This window comes from Marmota flaviventris, chromosome 14 (assembly GCF_047511675.1).
Source record: "Marmota flaviventris isolate mMarFla1 chromosome 14, mMarFla1.hap1, whole genome shotgun sequence".
NCBI classification, from domain to species: domain Eukaryota; kingdom Metazoa; phylum Chordata; class Mammalia; order Rodentia; family Sciuridae; genus Marmota; species Marmota flaviventris.
The window spans coordinates 34358447-34371414 of record NC_092511.1 but is presented as its reverse complement, the minus strand read 5'-3'; the positions used below and the strand labels follow the sequence as shown (position 1 = coordinate 34371414).

At 47.3% G+C, this 12968-nt stretch overlaps 1 protein-coding gene across 1 annotated transcript in view; it reads left to right on the top strand.

Annotated features, from left to right (window-relative positions):
• The window catches only part of Thada (THADA armadillo repeat containing), a 310445-nt gene that overhangs the window by 274638 nt on the left and 22839 nt on the right, over positions 1-12968 (top strand). The gene's annotated exons all lie outside the window — the stretch shown is intronic.

Sequence of the window (12968 nt, the reverse complement as noted above, 5' to 3'; positions counted from 1 at the left end):
CTGTGTTCCCTAGAGGGTCCTGTGGGAACTTGTCCGTATCTGAGTCCTTAGTCTTAATGGCCTAGGTGCATTTCTCTGCATATAAGGAAGAAACTAGTTTTTGCATAATCTCTCAGTGACACTACTTCAGGGCAGGTTTAGCAGGCCCAGCTTTGCTGCTCGCTAGGAAAGCATTCAGATGGTGCTTCCAGTAACATAAAGCCATATCCCTACACCCAGCCCCTAATGGACCTCCTCCATATCTAAAATTCTGCTAATCCCCATTCATTCCTCTTTCCGACTGCAGTCTTTCCTTGGAGTGCTTTCAGCGAGTGCTCAGTAAATTGTTGGTGGAACATAATACTCATTCCCTAGGGCCCTTTCCACTGAAGATGGAAGGGTGAATTTCATAGTGAAGTCAGAGTGGATTTCTCTCTTAATCTTTAACCTGCAATATTTTCCCTACTACTCTAATTTTATTCAGAGTTTTTTCAAGTTCCTTAATACAACTTGATTTTCTTAAGCATAGAATCTTTCTGCTATAGAACCGAGGTTGTGGCCCAGTGGTAGAGAGCTTGCCTAGCACATGTGAAGCACTGGGTTCGATCCTCATCACCACATCAAAAAAGAAAAAGTAAATAAAATAAAGGGGAAAAAAAAGAATCTTTCTGCTTTAGACAGAAGGGTAGCTAAGGACTGAGAATCACCCCTGATTTTTGACTTTTGATGGTTTAGCCAGCTGATTTGCCAGATTTGCAGTATTGTCATGTTTTAGCATTTCAAGGGTATGAAGCAACTGACAGTAACTTCCCCAATCCTTCAGCATACCAGAATTTTGTAGAATGCACTGCTGATAGTTTTTCTCTTTGATGGTCCAAGGAAGTTATCCCTTTTAAATCTTGAATACCATAAAAATACCTGTTTATTTTGTCCTACAGATCAATGATTTGGTAAATACAATGGTAAAACAATATGATTAAATTATGTTAATAATTAATGTCTTCTTTGAGAAGTCAAAATTGCAATGAAAAAATTAAATTAATTCTTACTTTCCATCCAAAGAAAGAAACCAGGAGCCCTCCACACAGTAAATGGGGACTGGATACAGAAAGAAAGAGCTTTGCTGTTGAACATCTACTGATGGCCTGCCTGGGGACCAGGGAGAGGTGTGGGGTGATTCTCACTGTGGGGTCTAGAAAGGGTTTGGAGAGTGGAGCTGTCCAAAGAAAGGTATTTTGAATGGGACACAGATGAGAGCAAAACAACACAAAAGGCAAAGCTGCGCCAAACCTAGGGTTGGCTGGGAGTTAGGGGGACTTGGGAGCTGATGGAGCAGCTGCCAGTGGACATGTGTGGTTAGAGGCCTGGCTGGGGCCAGGTGAAGGAGAGGAGCAGGAGGTAAAGCTAGGAAGGAAGGAAAAACTGAATGTTAGGCTGCAACCTCATCTGTAGGCAGCAGGAGGCTGCTGGGGGTTTAAACAGGAAAGTAACATGCATGTGTTGAAGGAGCTCCCTCTAAGAGCCAGGTATAAGATGGATCATGACTGGTGGTGAGTGAAGGGAATCAAGGGGAAGGGAGACCAGTTGAGAGGTGGTGTTGACAATCCTCATAAGCTGCCATCAGTGGTGATGGATGGGGAGGGGAGGATGTATTTGTGAGAGGATTGGGGGGAACTCAGCAGACTGCTGTTCATGGAAGTTGAGAGAGAAGGAAAGCATGAGATGAAGTCAAGGCTTCAAACCTTCAAACCTGGGAGGCACCCAGGGAAATACCTGGCTGTGCCTCTGGCATTGATGTTGAGCTGTGGCATTCCAGGAAGTGAAATTGCCAGGAACCAGGAAAGGCACTCAGGCTACAAGGCATTGTGATCTGGGACAAAGTATTCTTTTTTTTTTTTTGTAATTTTTTTTCATTGTAGATGGACACAATATCTTTATTTTATTTATTTTTATGTGATGCTAAGGATTGAACCCAATGCCTCATGCATGCAAGGCAAGCACTCTACCACTGAACTACAATCTAGCCCCTGGGACAAAATACTCTTTAGGCCTTGGAAAGATCACAGTGGAAATCGAGAGGGCAAACGGGGACCTTTATCTGTGGCGTAAACAGAATGAAGTGTGCAGGCTCTGTCCTGTCCTCTCCAGAACACAGCCCAGCTATCCAAGGGCCCCTCTGCTCCTTACCAGGGTTAGTTGTTGGTCCCAGTGGGCACTGGCTACAACCTGTAGAAGAGCCAGCATTGACTCCACTTGTTTACACTGCACCACCTAGCACATATTTTTGGACACAGTGGCTCTAGGTATAGATTTGTAGTATGAATTGGTTAATGATTCTAGAAGACTTAAAGAAAATAACTCAGTGCTCAAATGGCCTCCTGGGGATGGACGTGTTGGGTGCATTGTTGTTCTTTTTTCCTGCTGGTTCTCCTGGTGTAGTGTACACACTTCACCCTACCTGGGCCACCTGGAAGTGTGAAACTAACAGCCTGCAAACAACTCTGTCACATCTGAAGCTCCCTCAGCCTTGGCAGTCATGTTAAGGGAGACCCACAGCAGGCCCTCCCAGCCCACCTCTTCCCTCTATGTCAGTCACAGAGGCTACAAAGAGGGGACAGAAGAAATGGCCTTTCTAGGACTTAAGAATAGGGGAATGGGGCTGGGGTTGTGGTTCAGTGGTAGAGCACTTGCCTAGCATGCATGAGAAACTGGGTTCGATCCCTGGCACCACATAAAAATAAATAGAGGAGGCTATCTTCTCCACCCAAACAGTTCACCTGTTTTATGTGCCATATTGGATTTAATGTCAGAGTATGTTTCAAAAGGGCTTTCGTGTGGGGAACAAACAATCTGGACAATACTTACTAGGAGACATTTCTGTGTGGGCATAGGGGTCTCTGGAAGCTGGAGAGGCTGTGGGTGATGGGACAGGGAGGGGCCAGCCTCCTGAACCCCTCGCTCCCCAGCACTGGCTCTCCCTTTCCTCCCCTCTCAGCCTTAGGTAGGGTTTTCCACCCCATCCAGATGGCCTCCTCCATGTCTCCCTTTCCATTTGTGAAATTGGGGGTGGGGGGGAAGTTTCTGTGGAACAACGTCTGATATAGGTTAAAAAAAAAAAAAAAAAAGCCATTTAAAAAGGAATTTTAAAGGGCTGCAGACTTCATACCCAGTGTCAGTGTTTAGGTTCAAGAAGGTTGACTTCACAATGGAAACTTTCTTATGAAAAAAAATATAAAAGACTTGGAGAAAGATGGAGAGGAAAGGAGGAGAAAGAGACACAAACACAGATATAACCACATGGGGCTTTTTTCTTTGGAGTACAGGCTTCAAGTCATTTTGATCCCATCTTCCTGCAGACCCTTAGTCATGCTCAATTTCTGCTCATCCTCCTACCCCACAGGAATGTTTGGTGGTGATGTATTATATCCCCTCTCCTCCATGACACCTCTGTCCTCCAGGATCTCCCCTTTCTCTGAACCACCATAACTCTGGACATCATGTCATCCCAAATAGCCCTTGCTTTCCTAATCACTTGTCATTTTTCTCTTTCATTTCATTTTCTACCTCCAACTAGCTCACGGGCTTATAAATTAGAGACTGTCTTCTATTAGGTACACAGCAGGTACACAATTTGTGTTGATGATTTAATCTTTCACCCCAGCCAGTTGCTTGTCCCCAAGGAGACTCAGCATGCCCTTTGTAACAAGAAAGCTCTGGAACAAGCAGACAGACGCTCCTGCTAGAACTAGTTCAGGGGGCACCACTGGCATGGATTCGTGCACACTGCCGTGGCAGACTTTCTAGATCACTGTCTGGGTCTTGTCAGTTCAGGAGTTTGCAGCTCTAGAGTTTGGCCCCTCCTCATTTTACCTCTCAGGTTTACATCTCAGACTGCAAAGCCAGGGAGCCAGCCTGGGGCCACTGGGTTCCTGGACTTGGGTTAACTAGGAGACATCCAAGGAGCCTCCAGGCTTGGCATGATGATGCATAGAGGCTCGGGAACAATGATGAAACCTAGCAGAGAGGTGGAGAGTGAGTGAACACAACAGAGAGGACAGTATGAGACTCTGAGGTAGGAGAACAGGGCAGAAGGCAGGTAGTGTCAAAGGCTGCATCCAGTCACAAGTAGGCCAGAGCAAGGTGAAGTGGGAAGAAAACCAACGCTTGTTCAGTTCCCCCCAGGTGCATTTCTCCCACCTACACCCCTACACTATGTGCATGCTGCATGGGCGCACACACACACACACACACATACATACTCACACACACATGCAACATTGTTGCCCACACATCTGTGATCCAGTGTGAGATGATGAGCACTTCTCACATGCTCCAACTGTTGAGCAATCAGGGAGAGAGGCCTAGGAAAAGAGATAGGGAGTGCTAGGTCACTGTGACATTTCACATGTCCCCACCATGAGACAACTCAATCAGCAAAGCCTCCAGACTGTGAGGAATTGTACTGAGTCACAGATGGTTCCACCCTGGAACCTCTAAGGCTGCCCACCAGATCCGACCTGCAGGAGGCCCCATGTTTTACTCTGTTCCTGCCAGTTCACAGCGTCGTCAGGCCCCAGAGGGCTCTCCAAGCATCTCCACTTCTCTCTTCCCTCTGCCTTGCCATCACTTTCTTCCTAATCTACTCACATACTCTCTAAAGTGGCCCTCTATTCTGTAGTGCCAGATCTCAGCACCAGACTCAGTTCTATGTACATACCAGGTACCTTTCTCTAAAGAGGAGCCCAGAAAAGTTAACCATTCCACTAGAATGTGTCCTGTCTCCCCATCAATCTAACTTCCTTTTTCTTCCAATAATTTAAACTTATTTACCTCCATAAATTCTTTGCGCCTATTTTTAAATTCTAAATTTTTTCCTGACTTCTTTCACTCCCACCTAGGTGACCCACGATCCCCTCGCCCCACAAAGCAAGAAGTGATCAGGGGCTGGGGCTGTAGCTCAGTGGTGGAGTACAGTGATCAGATGAGCATATTCAGTCACCTATTCAGTCACCAAGAACTTACACAGCACCTGTGTGCAGGCGTCCAGGCTACCATGTATCCTCTGGATTTTTGCAGAAACCTCCAGCCTGCTCCACTATTCTTGGAGCTAATGACTTGAGGGCTGTCCTGGAGGATAAATCAGATGGAACTGGAGCTGTTCCCCTGCTCACAGCACTCTCTTGGCTTCCCATCTGACTGAGGGAAGCCCAACTCTCAGAATAACACCCAGCCCTCACCCCATCTAGACCCTGCCTCGCTCTTTCCCTGCTCTTGCTCAGGGAACCACAGAAGGCTGTAGGTTCTCCAGTGCACCAAGCTCATTCCAACCTCAGGGCCTCTGCCCTAGCTGCTCCCTCTGCTTGGAATATTCTTGCTAGTGTCACATTGCAGGCTCCTTCATACCATTCCTATCTGACTTCAGGATCATCTCCACAGAGCACCCGCATTGACCACCCAGACCACAGTAACTACCCCAATCACCCTGCTGGTTTAATTCTTTGCATAGTTTTTATTTGTTGATTTGTTATTTGACTTCTGCCGCAAGGATAAAGATTCCAAGAAAGTAGGATTTTTGTCCATTTTGTTCACTGCTCTATTCTCAGATCCTGGCATATAATAGCTAGCTCAGTTTAAAAAAAAATAAAATCACTTGTTGGGTGATTAGTTGAATGAAGAATGGAAGAACGTATCAATCAAGGTAGTGGAACACAATAAGGAGATTGGTGTTTTTAAAACTGACTTGTGGGACAATGGGGATGGAGCTGTTAGGAGTCTGAGTTGTTATGAAATTGCCTTGTGGTGGTAGATCTGGTTCTAGCAGGTTACTACCAGTTACCTTAGGCCCTACCTCTTCCCTGGAACAGTAATTCAGCGAGGACCTGACTTAGTGTCTGCGAAGACTGGGCAAGTGGCAGATCCTAAACTAACTCCTTCTCTTCCTCGTCATGCCATGCTGTCTCACACAGGATGGAATTTCTTGAGCAAGAGTTTCACTCCGGAGGGTCCATGCACCTGGCACAGGGCTGCGCTGGGAATCCCCCAGCAGGGGAAAGGGGCCAGTGCAGATGAGTCAATCTGGAAGACTTGGGGAAGTGGCAGCAGTTCTGAAAATAGTGGCCCCTTCCTCTGGGGGCTCCTGCCTGAAGCCTCTTTACCTCTCTTAGCAGGCCAGTGGCAGTGCAGGGGTCAGACGCATCCTCTTCATACCTGGATGCTCCTGCCTTACTAGACCTCCTGTAATCCCACAGCACTCTATGAGACATTCTAAGCTTTTCTCTATTTTATGATGGGGTCTAAGTAATGGGCCCTAAGTCCTGTGGAAGTTAGTGTCAGCTCCAGAGTTGGAGCTCAGGTCCCTGTGGTGACAGACATCTTGCTCTTCCAGCCCCTCTTGTAAGACAGAGAAGTGCAAACTAACCTCCAGGTGTGGAACTAGAAGCCAGTGGCGACCCTGGAGGTATGTTTTCTTCCTTTCTCCTTCCTTCTTTCCTTTCTTTCACACTGGGGGTTGAACCCAGGGGCACTAAACCACTGAGCCACATCTCCATCCACTTTTATTTTTTATTTTGAGACAGGATCTCACCAAGTTGTTTGGAGCTTCACTAAGTTGCTGAGGCTGGCCTTGAACCTCCAATCCCCTGCTTCAGCCTCCTAAGTCACTGGGATTATAGGTGTGTGCCACTGCACCTGACTACCCTGGAGGTTTTCTAAAGCCACTGTTGGGTTTGAAGGAAGAAGAGTCTTGACCCAGGAAAGTGGAGTGGGGATCCAGCTGAGACAACTGGGAACAGAGCTGTCAGGAGGCATCATAGCAAGAGCGAGCACATCTCTTACACAAATCTGCTGTGTTCCTGTCTAGGTCCTTTCCTGGAGTTAGGGGACCATATAAGCCTCTAAGCATCAGTGTCTCTGATCTATGGCATGGTGCCTGGAGCCTGGTAAAGGTCAAGGATCCCCTGTGTCACATCATTAGTGGAAAATGAGGTCTAAAGCACAGATCCCAAGAGCCCCAGTGCAGTACTTTGTTCTACTGCCCCAACCCTTGATTCACATCGAAGGAGCAACACACGGAGACTAGTCCAGGCTCCTGGGAGGAATGAACTCAGGTGCCAGGAGGGCAGACGAGATGTTGCCTCCAAGAGGACTTGGAGCAACTCCAGCAGCATCGCATGGGAGGACAGAGTATGCTGTGAAACCAGCATCTCCAGCAGTAAAACCACAGGAGCCACATCCTGAGGCCAACCCTGAGACTCGCTTGCCTTGGTGTGTCCTGGGCTGTATTCCTCTCTACTATCTGGAGGGTTCCAGTGGAGGAAGCACAGGAAGTTAGGAATTGTAATTAGAACTGCCAGTGAGCCTCTGGCTCTGCCCCGTGAGAGGGCACCGTGGTTGTGCAGGGCGAGTGACCTGATTCCTCGCTCATTCCTTCAGCAGAGATGTTTGGTGGAGGTAGGCAGTATTCCCTGCCCTCTGCCCACCACCACCATCTGCCATGGGCTGTCTCAGTGGAGTGCCAGTGGCCACACACCACAGTGCCTTTCCCATCTGTCACTGTTCCTACAGAGCCAGGGCCCCTCACCTTCACCTGCATCTCAGCAAGTGCGTCATTGGCAGCTGGTTCCCATGACGTGCAAAAGCAGATGCAGACTAATGCTCACATCTGAAATCTGGGAGCAGATTGCGAGCGCCAGTGAGCACCCTGGCTGGGCCTTGTTGCTGGGGTGATAGGATTGTTTCCATGGCCTCCCAGTGACTTAAGCTCCAGAGAGACGACAACAGGCTCCTTTCGAGGAAATGCAGGTCATTTCTGCATCATTTTGCCTCTACTTTTGCTGTGCCTGAAAGCCAAGGCCCCAAGGTGACTGACCTCTATGGGCGGCGATAAGCCCACACACAGACTGGGGCTGAGGCCATCTGGTGCTGCAGGGTTTTGTCTTCCCTGTTGGTCACTTCACTCTCCTGCTCGAGGCCTCCACGCTCCTCGGCTGTGCTTTCCCTCTGCTCAGCCAGGCCCTGCCAGAAGCAGGGCTCTCTTTTCACTATGGCAGCAGTTTTCCTCTTTGAACATTGCCGGTTTAGGGAGTTAGGTGACCACTCCATCAAGGGTAACCAGAGAGGCCCCCATTCTCATGCACCCCTGATTTGGTTAAGATGATAAAGAAGCCTGCTGGCTAGCAGCCCTTTGCTACCCAGGCCCAACTCCAAGCCTGAGCCCTAAGGGAACACCCTTCCTGAACATTCCAGCCACAGTCAACTGGTCCTTTTCCTGCCTGAGTTCATTCACCTCCAGACTTCTTCCTCCAATTCCAACAGACACATGATTTTCAGACTCAGACTGTCACAACGTAACTCCTGAAAGTGCTGACTATATACACACTAACTGCTGGGGACTCAGAGATGAGTAAGATAGCGACTCTGGCCTTATGCGGCTGGGAGTTTGCCTTCTGAGGTGTTACACCACCTAAAATCAACAGGTTTTCCTTTACTTGCACCAAATTGTTTTTTTTATTTATCAACTCACATGGCTAGTTTTATACAAAAAGGAAATAGTCATTAATAGATAATAAGAATTTTGATCTAAAAGTTCTAACTTGATTAGTTTGTTCTGTAATCCCTGTTCCATTTCTTAGGACCACACACATGACCTAAAATGCAAAAGCTTCACTCACAAGCCTTGTAGTTCCATTACCCATACCTAGAATTTACTAGAAAGAGAACCCTAATGGGAGGGAGGGGCACCTAGTGGAATCTAAAGAATGGAAGATTGGCAGTCACTGGAGGGACCAAGAATGGGGAAGGGGGGAATGGAGTCCAAGGTCATCTTCTTTGTAAGCTTTGCCCATCCCTCTGGATCTCTTCCCAGGACTTGTCTTCCCGTGCTGGTCATTTCTCCTAAGTATTTCCGGATTCCCAAGGCCTAGCCCCAGGCCATCCTTCTCCACCAAGCCTTTCAGGCCCAGGCTTTCCTTTTCCCTTGTCAGACCCTCCATATGCAGCTCGTAGGCTGTTTCTTGAGCAGGCGTCTCATCCTCCCACCCATACTGCAGGTTTTTTAGGGTCAGGCCCCCAGCACCACCAAGTTGGTGTGTAAATTCTGGAGTGACTCTCATCAGGCTGGCACATATCTTCTGTAGCTCAGTGGTTTGATTTGAAGTTGAACATGAACCTTGGCTTTGGGGGTGGGCAGCTCCCCTTGGGTTGGGGTTCCCTGCCCAGCCTCCCAGCAAGCCCCAGGGCCTCAAGATGCAGCAATAAGCCTTTAGATCAGAACAGGTTGGCAGGGCTTCCCAGGTCCAGACCAGAAAGTGAATCTCCCCTGTTCTTGGAAAAGCCAGCTATAGAACATAGGGGTTCTGCTTCCGAGTCGCAGGGATGTTAATTTTTTTTTCAAAAGTTAAAAGAAAGAAAGAAATCAAATTCTCACCCTTATATCCTTTAATCTCTTCCAAATGACAGAACCTTTGAGGAAAACTCCCAATAACTTACCGTCAAGAAAATTAGATTCTTCTGTGGCATGTGGGTCGAGGCAGGGAATGCCATTTGGGAAAATACATGGAACCTGACATAGAAGATTCCGTTTGTGTGTGGAAAAAGATTGAGGTTGCTTTCAGGTTTCGAGTTACACTGTGGGAAGCAGAATTGAGTGGTACCTCAGTCCACAGCCTGCGTGGGCTTCTCTCAGTTCCTCCTGCCTGGGCCATCTTGTTACATACAGATGGTCACACTGGCCAGGAGGCTTCCCTCAGAAACAGCTCCCTGGGCAGGCGATAAGGGTGGGAGCAGAGCTGCGCGGCTAGGCTGCCATGGCTGAAGGAAAGGCCCTGCTCCAGCCTGGCCCTGGAACCTCCTTGCCAAAGCGGGTGCTCTTCAGGTTTTCAACTTGGTTACTTTAATTTTATTATTTCTCTAACCTTTCTCTCCAGCAGAGTGGTGATGGTGAGTCTTGTTTTTCTTCACACTCTATTTTTATACTTTGAAAGTGTGGTTATAAAATCCACACTCAAAAAATGTTAGCTCTGCACCCACAGGACCCAGGAGGCCATCACATGCTGTGTCAGGCAGCATCCAGCAGCCTTGCCCTGCCCCACCCCCCTCCCGGGAGGGACAGGAGTGTGAGCAGGCTTCTGGCCAAGTATTTTAGATTTGACTCTTGAGAATCTGGCAGGAATATTTTTCTGGTGCCTTCCCAAGCACACAGTGAGGGCTCAGGATTCCTAGAAGCAGAATTCCCAATTTAAGATAAAATGTTCCTTCAGCCCTGCACATACCATTGCCCCAGCCCCCACCTTCCCTCAGCACCTGCACAGGTGTATACAGCACGTGTATGCAGCACTGGGAACATAGTGCCTGCAGGGCCGGTTCCTTGTCTGATTCACAGCCACCACAGCGGGTGGGTTGTCGTTGTCACATTCACTTTACTGTGACACTCTGAATGGGCCTAAGAAATCTAACCCGGGCCTCCTGCCTGCCTTCCCAGCCCCTCCAGTCCCTGCTGGGGCCTCTGGCCTTCTCTTTGCTCCAGGCTCCTCCCTTCCCTCCCAGCCCAGAATAGATCTAGGAATCTCCTGCCCTCTCCACCTTGGCTACAAACAGCACTGGGTCTCTTTGAACAGACTTGTCCATAAATCTTAAGATTGTTTTTCGTCTTTGAAAAAGCTGCATCTATCAGCAAGTCATTATTCACATGTGAGGGGTAGGGAAAAGTTCACCAAATTTCAGACTTCAAGTTCTCTTCACTCCATTTCACAACATCCACTCCCCAGAAACCACAGGAATTTTTTTAAAAATTAGTCCCCAATAGGCAAGGTGCCATGACATAGCCTACTGAATTCAGGGCCAGGCACCTGAGGAGGGGGGACATAAACAAGGGTGGATTTGCCTGTCACGGGCAGGCTGGCTCTTATCCATGAGGGAAAATAATTTCAGAGTCTCAGAGAACTAAAACCCACTGTTCTTATTTTAGAATGGTGGATTTGGTGGGTAGGGAGATTTGGGAAGACAAGAGTGATATTTATAATGAAAGCCTTAACTGAGCTGTTACTATAAGAATATAGTATATTGTAGCTAATAGGCCAGATATATACCTCAATTCCGTGTTACACCAGCTAAAGGAGAGATGAAGGGAGAGTGAATTTGGAGCAGGTGGGAAGAGAAAGAAGGGATTGGGGGGAGATAAACAGACTCAGTCAAGGACTCCACCCTTTTTCCCCACCCCCATCTCTCATCCTCTGCATGTTGGATTTTTGACCTCATGCCTGTCCTCATGGTTACAAGGTGGCTGTTGAACCTCAGATATCATGCCAACATTTTAGTTATTAGGAAGGGGCAAGGACATATTTTTTCTAATCACTAGGTTCATTTTATCTAGGAATAAAAAATGTCCCCCCAAGCCCTCAGCATGTATCACTGATGCCTTTGTGACCATGTCAGGGAATGTGGCCACCTGAACTATGGAAATAGACCTACAACAGATAATGAGATGGGGCCAGACACATCGCCTAGAGCTGGTGCATCAGCTCCTAGAACAAAACTGGGAAAGAAGGTATGGCTGTTGGGTGGGCTCCTAGGGGTCCTGTAAGTAGTCCAGGGTGAAAACTAGAAAATGGGGGTGAGGGGAACAAAAACTAAAACGCTAGACAGGTGAGAGCCAGATAGATGGTCAGAGGCCAAGGCTGTCCCACCAACAGCTTCCCTCTCTGTTGGGGCCTTCAGAGGTTCTTGGCAGGGAGGGGACATGAGCGCCCCCTATAGCAAGAATTTTCACACTTGAGAATGTACACAGATCACCTGAGAACCTTGTCAAAATGAGATTCTGACTCCTTGGGCCTAATAGGGCATGAGATTCTGCATTTCTTACAAACTCCCAGGTAATGCTGATACAGCTGGTCAAGGGACCCTGCTGGAAGTGGTAAGATCCTAAAGGATGCTCTTGGGAAACAACTGTTCAAATATGCTTGTTTAGCTTTGTTTTTTTTCCTCAAGTTTCATGTGATCATAATAGATGTTTGTTTGCTAATACTGGGATTGAACCCAGGAGGGACAAAAACTAAAAAGCCACCGTGCCTGGCTTTATTTAGCATTTTCAAATAATCACTAATATACCTGTAATTAGGAATTCATACTTTTTAGGAAAGTAAAAGAAAAGAAGACAATAACTTTTAGATTGAGTTTTAAAATTAAAAAAAAAATCTGATGTCTCTTCTGGGAATCCAGATGTCTTCATGTAACAGAAAAGTCAAACCGTGATTTAGACACAGTAGAAGAGCCAGGCTGGCTGGTAGCTCTCAGTCATGAGGGCCCAGGCTGCTTCTGTCTTTGTGCCTTACTGTCCTGGTATGTGGTTTCATCTTCAAGGTGGCCTCTTGGTCCCAGGTGGCCAACAGAAGCATTAGCTGTGCCTTCTTTTTGACAATAAGAAGGAAGGAGAACAGCAAAGAGCTTTAACCCTCTCAAAGTTCCATGAAACTATATTTAGCTTTCACTTAATAACACGGTCATACTGAGCTGCAGGATGTGCAAAGAAATGTGGTCTTTTGGGCTGGACACATTACCTACAGTGCTCTTGCTAAGGACTGAAGGGACACATCCAGCTGTACATCACTTTGATACAAGAGATAGACTTTACATAATATGCAGTCATTGGGAATAAAGAGACACTTAAAACCATTCCAGGCAAATGAAAACGAAAAGAAGGAAGAAATGGTATTGCATATGGCAGGAAGTAAGGGGATGATTAAAGTATGATTTCACAAATCACAGTTTCTTGCCATACCAAGAGGACTCTCCATAGATTCATAATGCTTAGAGAGGGAGAGAGTGGCCTGGCTCAGTGATAGACAGTTTTGCCTAGCATATGTGAGGCCCTTGATTCAATTCTCCAGCACCAGCCCCCCATAAAAGGGAGAAAAAAGCATGCACAACCCTCACAGGGAATACACTTACTAGACAAGATCCATCAGCCATGTAGTGAGTTTCAGAATCATTAAGGT